This window comes from Lipotes vexillifer, unplaced genomic scaffold (assembly GCF_000442215.2).
Source record: "Lipotes vexillifer unplaced genomic scaffold, Lipotes_vexillifer_v1.1 scaffold1114, whole genome shotgun sequence".
NCBI classification, from domain to species: domain Eukaryota; kingdom Metazoa; phylum Chordata; class Mammalia; order Artiodactyla; family Lipotidae; genus Lipotes; species Lipotes vexillifer.
This window is the reverse complement of record NW_006779031.1, coordinates 1220598-1230554: the sequence shown is the minus strand read 5'-3', so window position 1 is coordinate 1230554 and position 9957 is coordinate 1220598.

Below are 9957 nucleotides of genomic sequence, written 5' to 3'. Positions count from 1 at the left end.
TAAAATCAGCCATGTGCTGGAACTGGCTTATACCAACTCACAAATGTGAATTTTGCACATCTCTTTTCAACGTCCAGTTCAGTGACTTCATGTCAGTAGCTTGAAATCCACCATGATAGGGGTATTTACACAACAGATATTGACAAATACTACAGATACTTTTTTTAAGAGAGCCAGTTGTTCAACATACCAATTGACACAATCTAATTATTTGATTTTAAAAATTCATCATTTTTACAGTCCTGCTACTCAATTATTGCTGAGTGAGCACTAAATACACTGTGAATTAAAATGTAAAAGTTGTTTAAGGAAGCAGAATATTTATGACCCAGAAATATTTAAAAATCAGCCCTTTAAAGTTGTTCTCAGGTGGCAAAAAGTAGTTATTTTGTTGCAAAATTAAACAATTTTGTTTTCAACTTTTCTTTTGTTTTTGGCTGTGTCACGCAGCATACCAGATCTTAGTTCCCCAACCAGGGATCGAACCTGTGCCCCTTGCAGTGGATGCACAGAGTCTTAACCACTGGACTGCCAGGGAAGTCCCATAACATTTCTTAAGTGCAAATATTTCTCCTATACAACACATTTACAATCACACATTGTGAAATCAATGAAGGATTATTCTATGGTAGTTTTCTGCTGGTATGTTAGTTCATAGTAATTTCTTAAGATATTTAAGAAGACTGCATAAAAGAGTTCGTGACTGTTATTTTCAGCTAGCAAGTAAGATTTAAAAAAAAAATCCCACAAGGATGTATGGAAGGTAAGTTTGGTGTAGATTTTCACTATACTTCAATCATCAGGGGACAAGACATTATAATCCACTTTTCCAGCACTGAATTAAAGTAAGCAGAATTTTTTACAGCATGAAATGTTTCAGACATATAAAAATAGAGAGAGGATAATATTCAATATCATAAACTCCCTCTGTCTCTGTCTCTGACCTCCCCCCACCCCATCTTCAGAGGTAGGTAGCTACCATCCTTAATTTGGTGTTCATCACTAGCCAGCATATGCATATTTTACTCTAAATTATCCATTAAAAGTATAGAGTTTTGCACATTTTTTTTTTTTGCGGTACGCGGGCCTCTCCCTGTTGTGGCCTCTCCCGTTGCGGAGCACAGGCTCCGGACGCGCAGGCTCAGCGGCCATGGCTCACGGGCCCAGCCGCTCCGCGGCATGTGGGATCTTCCCGGACCGGGGCACGAACCCGCATCCCCTGCATCGGCAGGCGGACTCTCAACCACTGCGCCACCAGGGAAGCCCTTGCACATTTTAAAACCATACAAATGCTATCATCTTGCATCTATCTTGCAAGATTCATTGACGTTGATAGGTGAAGCCTGAGATCATTCATTTTAACTTCTAAATAGTATTTTATTGTATGATATTTCATCATCTAGTTATCTGTTCTTCTGTTCATGGTCATTAATGTTGTCTCCAAATTTTTTACTCTTCCAAACAATGCTGTTATAAACATTCTGGCACATATGTCTCCTTGAGCACATGTGTGAGTGTTTCTCTGGGGGAGACACTTAGAAGTGGAATTGCTAAGCCATACAGTATTCACTTCAACTTTATTTGGTATTAGCAAATTGTTCATCAAAGGGTTGTACCAATTTATGCACCAGCAGCACCATGTAAGAGTTCTTGCTTCACATTTTTTTCTAACACTTGGCATTTTTAGAAATACAGGCAGATTTTAAAGCTACTAATACTCATGTAAAATGGCTGTTTTGCATTGAATTCAGGTATTTTGAAACTAGTTCTAAATGTATAGGTATAGCTCTGTGTCTTCTCCAAGGTCAGTAAAGAGACCATTTTAGCTTCTAACATTAGATTCCAAAACATCCACTAGGATTTTTCCCTTTTAAGTCATTTTTGTCATGGTTGAAAAGTTGCAGTTCACTTAGTTACTAAAATTTTATTTGTTCTCATAGCTTGCCATGTAAAAGAGCACATTCACTATCAAACTGAGATAAAAAGGAAATATTGACTTAGATAATTCTCAGCACGCCGAGCTCTCTTCATGCTTCAGATCTTTCTGACTTTCACTCCAGCCTGGTTTTATTTGTTTGGTTATTTTGAGAGTAATTGAGCTAGTGAGTCTATCTCAGAAATACTTAGATGAAACGTATCTTTGAAACAGTTTACATTTTATTTGGGTTTGAGCTTAAGGAAAGTTTCATTTACCTTAAGGAATTCATCTTCACAAAGTCCAGCTTCATTGACTGTTCTCAATGCACATTATTAGTCCTATTTGGTGTACATTTGCTGAAATTATCTCTTCAGAATTTAAAGTGCAAATTCATATATGTGAAAATGAGGTGATCAATAAATATTAGGTAGTCCCTCACCGAGTACAAGGGAAAAACTTTAGACTTTAGTGTGTCATGAGCTTTAATACAGAAAATACATTTTGAACTAAAAAGGAATTATTGTTTTAAAAAAGACTTGTCACTTCTATTAATTTCCTTTTGAATGATATAAAGGGTTTACGTTTTGTCTGTGACACTGGTTTGTTTGTTTGTTTGCTGTCCTTGGGCAGGCCCCATAAGACCAACTGCAAACTGATCATTCCAAATCAACGTAGGGAAGTGTACTGAAATGTAATAAAAATGACTTGTTTTGACAATTAATTGCTTGACACTTGATTCACTGAGCACTCTGGAGTCTACTGCTCCTAAGGGAAGCACGTTCCTGTGCTCTAATACCGACTAATAATAAGCATTTTTTTTTCAGAGAAAGTCTGTTAAGTGAAACTGGATTGATTTCTGACTAAACCTCAGACAAAATCACTGACCTAATTTCTCTTCAGGTGGAGAATTTCTCATACTCCCTTACACTTTCAAATATATACTCTGAAACTTTCTCTCTTCTTAAGACAATACTGTAGCCTGGAAGTTGGGGAGGCTTTTAAAACAACTACATACTCCATATTGTGAGATTCATGTGTAATTTTGGAAATGTCAACAATAATACTTACTCTTCAGCCAACACAGGAATAAAGACTTGAATACACATTTTAATTTTCAAGGAGTTGTTTTTTTTTTTTTTTTTTTGGCCGCCGCGTGGCATGAGGAACTTCCCCAACCAGGGATCGAGCCTATGTCCCCTGCAGTGGAAGCGTGGAGTCTTAATCACTGGACCACCAGGGAAGTCCTCAAGGAGTTCTTTAAGACGGATTAAATGCTTGAGTAAGTAGTTCACCAATGGTGCTTCCTCAAGAAAGCTCAAAATAGGGCTTCCCCGGTGGCGCGGTGGTTGAGAGTCCGCCTGCCGATGCAGGGGGAACGGGTTCGTGCCCGGGTCCGGGAAGATCCCACATGCCGGGGAGCGGCTGGGCCTGTGAGCCATGGCCGCTGAGCCTGCGCGTCCGGACCCTGTGCTCCGCAACGGGAGAGGCCACAGCAGTGAGAGGCCCGCGTAACGTTAAAAAAAAAAAAAAAAGCTCAAAATAAAATTAAAGGCGAAAAGGAATAGTTGATCCTGTCATGGGATGTTCATTAAGACATCCGAAACAATCTGAGTTTTTGAGAAATGGAAGATTCAACCAAACCAGTTTGATAGGTTTTGATTCCCCCTCTATATTAAGGCATACTTCTAGCTCCCTAACGGGCTGTGGAAGAGATTAAGTCTGGCAAACCCAACTAAGAGCCCTTTGCAAAAGCAAGCAACGGTTCAGAAAACAACTGTGGGTATCTAAATGCTTTCCAGCTTTCCTTGGGCTCCATCACATGGAAGCAGATTTTTTCAGTGTGTGGAAATATCCACTCATAAACATGGCTATCTAGCCCCTGAAACTGCTATCCTACAGATTTGGGTAAAGAAATTTTTTAAGCAAAGTATTTTATCCTAGTTCTGGTCAGATCTCTGTGTCTCTCTGTCTCTGTCTCTCTCAGAGAAGCAAGGCTGAAAGTAAACATTTCTTTCTACATTTCCTAGCATCATTTATTAAACAGTCCCTTATTTCCCCGCATGCAATGCTACATCCATCAATACAGCAAATTAAATATATGTAAGACTGTTTCTGGGTTTTCTTTGTCCTATTGTATTTTGTCTATCATTGAGCTCATTCTCTTTCTTTATTACAACTTTATGACAAATCTGAAGGTAAGCATTTAACTCAAAATACTTACTGTGTCTTTACTGTATCACTAATAAATGAAAGGACAGGAGTTTTCCATTCTTTGACATAAATCGTACCAATGTTTTCTTAGGTCAGTCTCCCAAGGCAATAGAAATAAAAACAAAAATAAACAAATGGGACCTAATCAAACTAACAAACCTTTGCACAGCAAAGGAAACCATAAACAAAATGAAAAGACAGCCTACAAACTGGGAGAACATACGTGCAAATGATGCAACAGACAAGGGCCTAATTTCCAATATATACAAACAGCTCATACAACTCAACAGCAATCAAAAAAAAAAAAAAAAAAAAAAAAAAAAAAAGAGAACAACCCATTCAAAAATGGGCAGAAGACCTAAATAGACATTTCCCCAAAGAAGAAGTACAGATGGCCAATAGGCACATGAAAAAAGGTGTTCAACATCACTAATTACTAGAGAAACGCAAAATCAAAACTGCAATGAGGTATCACCTCACACCCATCATCAGAATGGCCATCATCAAAAAGTCTACAAATAACAAATGCTGGAGAAGGTGTGGAGAAAAAGGAACCCTCCTACGCTGTTGGTGGGAATATAAATTGGTGCAGCCACTATGGAAAACAGGGTGGAGGTTCCTCAGAAAACTAAAAATAGAATTACCATATGATCTAGCAGTCCCACTCCTGGGCATATATCCAAAAAGATACATGCACCCCTATGTTCATAGCGGCACTATTCACAACAGCCAAGACATGGAAACAACCTAAATGTCCACGGACAGATGAATGGATAAAGAAGATGTGGTACATATATATAATGGAATACTACTCAACCATAAAAGAGAATGAAATAATGCCATTTGCAGCAACATGAATGGACCCAGAGATTATCATACTAAGTGAAGTAAGTCAGAAAGAGAAAGACAAATATCACTTATATGTGGAATCTAAAATAAGACACAAATGAACCTATCTATGAAACAGAAACAGAATCAAGGGCATAGAGAACAGACTTGTGGTTGCCAAGGGTGACGGGGTGGGAGAGGGATGGATTGGGAGGTTGGGGTTAGCAGATGCAAACTACTATACATAGGATGGATAAACAACGAGGTCCTACTCTACTGTATGGCACAGAGAACTGTATTCAGTATCCTGTGATAAACCATAATGGAAAAGAATATATATTATATATAAAAAAGAATATATATATGTATAACTGAGTCACTTTGTTGTACAGCAGTAATTAACACAGCATTGGAAATCAACTATACTTCAATAAAAAAAAAAAGGAAAGGAGTTTTCAATGATACTATACTAAACTGAAAAAAATATATGAGTGAGTTTAAGGTTGGATATTTTTAATGTGGAATTAATGCAAGTACATTTACTTTTTAAGTACATTTATAACGTAATTAAAATTTGAAGACTTAAAGGGAAATTGCTGCTATGTTTCATAGTAACACACATTTATAAACCCGAAAAAATTAATACAGTGCAGTTACATATACAAATACATGTACAAATATAGCATTCCTTGTACAGTGATTAAAACATTAAAAGACTACACTGTATGTTTGAATATATAGAACTCAGTACTGTCTTAAATGATTAAAATCCCTAGTTTAATACCATGGAAATAAAATGCCTTGTGCAGAGGGACATCATTATTCAAAGATTTTATCTCCTAACTCTGTCTTCTAACCACAGGGTCAGCACACAAAAGAAATGTATTTTAATATCATTTTGTTGTTGTTGTTATTGTTGCAGAAGCATTCACTGAAATATCAAACATATGGACATTTTCATGAGTCAGTTATAAATCAACCATCACAAATTCCAGCAATTTGACATTAGAAGATTTATAATTTACAGGTTAACTTTGAATAAAATACAATTGGTTTGTCATATAGATGGTTACATCTAATGATACCACTGAAATAAACTATGATTTGACATGATACACAAACCTACTTAAAAGATAATTTATGTATTATATAGTTACTGTGTTGTTTTCTGTAAAACCAATCATCAAAAACCATGCACCTAATATGCCAACTTGATAGTAAAACTCACGATCCATGATTCAAAAGGCAGCAATTTCAAACCGTTGTCTTCAGTGGCCCATAATATAAAATACGCCAAGCCTAAGTTCAACACTGCATGCAACAACTGGGCCTGTGCTTTAAAACAAGTGATCTCACTGTTTACATATTTAAAAGAAGGGCATCTATATATATATTATCAAAGAAAAACCACAAGAAGAAACACAATATAACTTAAGAAAACCTGCACTAGAATAGATTTTTCTAGAAAATTCAAAAGCAAGTAAAGACACTGGAAAGCAGAGTTTTGTTACAGGAACACCTCTTGTGCAAATATGAATATTTAACTTAAAGCTGTGATGTATCTAAATTTCAATGCATAAAGTGTAAACTTCAACACATCCTAACTGCAGGATTTTTAGCTTTGGGTCTTTTTAGAACCATTAAGACAGCTCTGACAACCCTAAATACCAGTCCAAGTGCAAAAGAGGTCCTTCAGAACGTATCCCTTTGGTACATTATAGTCACATAGTTAACAAAATTAAATAATAACATATCCTAACAATTACCAAAGGGGTTTAAAATCTCTATTATCTCTCTTCTCTCTTTGGATTTTTGTTTTGTTTTGTTTAGACAGAATCTGAATGCATGCCATGAAAAACCCTACTTGGAAACAAAATAACACTGCACTTTTCACCTGGGGGGATGGAAGGTGTGAAGATGGCTTCTTGCAAGAATGAGACAAACTGTGAATGACGAAGTCCACCTCAGTCCTGAGGAAGTTCTGTGAATGTCATGGGTAGCATAGGATCATCCTGACTCCTGTGCTGTTTATCTGTAACACTTTTAAGAACTGTAATCTAGTTCATACCTCCAAAGGAAATCTTATTTTTTAAAGTCTATTCATTCTCCTTTAATTCAAGGGGAACTTAGTTTCCTTGTGTTACTCAGAGCAGCATCTACAAAATAATGAAGAATGATGTTAATACTCGTGACTTTTAAGGCCAAAAATGTTGTCTGTGCTATGACTTCTAACACTAAATGTGAGGATTCAAAAGGTCCATCATAAATTCAAAGGTGATGTCTTTTGGTTGCTTATTTTAATTTGAAAGTCGTTATTCTGTTACATAGTGATTTATTAAAGGCATCTATTTCATGAACGGCATAACTTCACTAGAAGCAAAATAAACAGAATTCACATCTCCTAAAACCAGATTTCCCGAATATTGTATGAATTATGCTGTGTGCATATAGATGGAACATGTTAAGCACATAATTAACAGAGAGACCTTTACATTCCATTTGCCAGATTTCAAATAAGATACTCTAATACATATTTTGAAACCTAAGTGCTGTTGACAGTTGCATATGCGATCAACTTTCATTTCCTAATCCATTAATTGACACACAGTACAATATATTTTTGTAGGCCACGTTATACTATTTTGCTCTATGCAATGTAATGAGGAACAGATCTCAATCAAGACCACTTGATATAGCATTCAACCAAAATCTACCAAGTACTAATTTGTCAATTCGATCTGTCATAAATCCATGTCATTTGAAAGTAATGTATATTTTTAAAACTTCCAAAGTCAGAACTTTCTAGAGAACAGGGAACTATGGGACCTTGTCACCTTATCTAGTAGCATGTCATACCAAGAGAGTAACACATGCTTTAAATGCTGATGGTGTATCAATCCATTACACTTAACTCTCCTGATGACACTGCAAAAAAGAAAAGGATATTGAAAAAGTGTACTGATGGTAGAAAATAAAAATGAAAAGAATAATGTTATTTTCTCCAAATAAAGTGTATGGATGTTAACAAATGTATAGTAAGTCCTTCACTGACTAAAAAATAAGCACAAGCCCAAAGCAGATTTAAGCTGTTTTGCCATGCACTTTTTAAAAGGTGGTAATATGCCCTAAATCTACTGTGATTAGTTACAGTAATGGAATCATTTCAAATTAAAACTAATCATATATGTAATTTTACATGTCTTGCATTACTGTTAGCTAAAATGGAATGTAATTAACTTTGTCCTGAATTAACTATGAGGACATCGGGCTCTATATTTAAAATGATGATGATAAAAGTTATGGAAAATCTACTGAGTGTTCCTAATGTTGAATACAAATGCTAATATTATATGGAAGTTAGATGAATGCACTTGGTGTTTTCAATTTTGAATTTTGGAGACCTGAGTACAAGAAAGGCCACTATTTTCTAGTATATACACTGCACTCTTATTTCATGGCTTTATTGGTTTATAAAATATGCTTCATTAAAAAATGATTTATATATTTAATTTACACAGCTCTTCGAGCACGTATTTTAAGTGACTCATGTGTTTCTTTGTCTCTCTCTCATTAACCACTTAAATAAGCATAAAGCAGTTGGCAGAAAGCTGGCCATATTTATTTTCAAACTTAACTCTTTAATGTGTAAGATGGAATCAGTTAACTTGAGGGGAATATATGATTTATTACAACTATCTGGCTTTTGAAAGTGTTCAAAATGTCACTATCTTAGGTTTTACCTTATTCAAACACATATACATTTTTAAAGTGTAAAGTGCTCAATTCAGCATGTGCAATGCTTCTTTGTGTTTGTCTGATACTCTTCTTTTATGGTTAGTACTTTTTCTGCCCTGTATAATTAACAAGAAAGAAATGGTTAACTGCTAAAAGGCATGAAGATGTTGTCCTGTGCTTTTAGAAGTTTTATGATTCTAGCTTTTATGTTTAGGTCTATGATGCAACTGAAATTAATTTTTATGTATGGAGTGAGGTGTAGGGATGGAGGTTCATTTTTTTTTAATGTGGATACCCAGTTGCTCCTGCACAATTTGCTAAAACAACCTTCCTTTCCCCATTCAGTTGACTTGACACCTTGATTAAACATTAATCAGTTATATATATGTGGGTCTATTTTTTTTTTAATTCTTTTAAAATTTTATTTTACTTATTTATCTTTGGCTGTGTTGGGTCTTCATTGCTGTGCGCTGGCTTTCTCTAGTTGCCGCGAGCGGGGGCTACTCTTTGTTACGGTGCATGGGCTTCTCATTGCGGATGGCTTCTCTTGTTGTGGAGCATGGGCTCTCGGTGCGTGGGCTTCAGTAGTTGTGGCGTGCGGGCTCAGTAGTTGTGGCTCACGGGCTCTAGAGCGCAGGCTCAGTAGCTGTGGCGCACGGGCTTCTTTGCTCCACGGCACATACGATCTTCCCGGACCAGGGCTCGAACCCGTGTCCCCTGCATTGGCAGGCGGATTCTTAACCACTGCGCCACCAGGGAAGTCCCTGTGGGTCTTTTTTTTTTTTTTTTTTTTTTTTTGCAGTACGCGGGCCTCTCACTGTTGTGGCCTCTCCCGTTGCACAGGCTCCGGACGCGCAGGTTCAGCGACCATGGCTCACGGGTCCAGCCGCCCGCGGCATGTGGGATCTTCCCGGACCGGGGCACGAACCTGTGTCCCCTGCACCGGCAGGCGGATTCTCAACCACTGCGCCACCAGGGAAGCCCTCTGTGGGTCTATTTTTGAACTCTATTTTTCTATACTTAAACCAATACCACACTGTATTCATTACTGTAGCCTTTTAGTAGGTTTTGAAATCAGGTATGTAAATCCTCAAGATTTCTGAGATTCCTCTGTTCTGGGTTTTTTTTTTTTTTTGCCTTCCATATACATTTTAGAATATACTTGTCTTTATTTTTTCTTCCAAAAGGGCTTGCTGAGATTTTGACTTCATTAACTGTCAATTTGGGGACAATGGATTTCTTAACAATGAGATTTCCAATCCTCA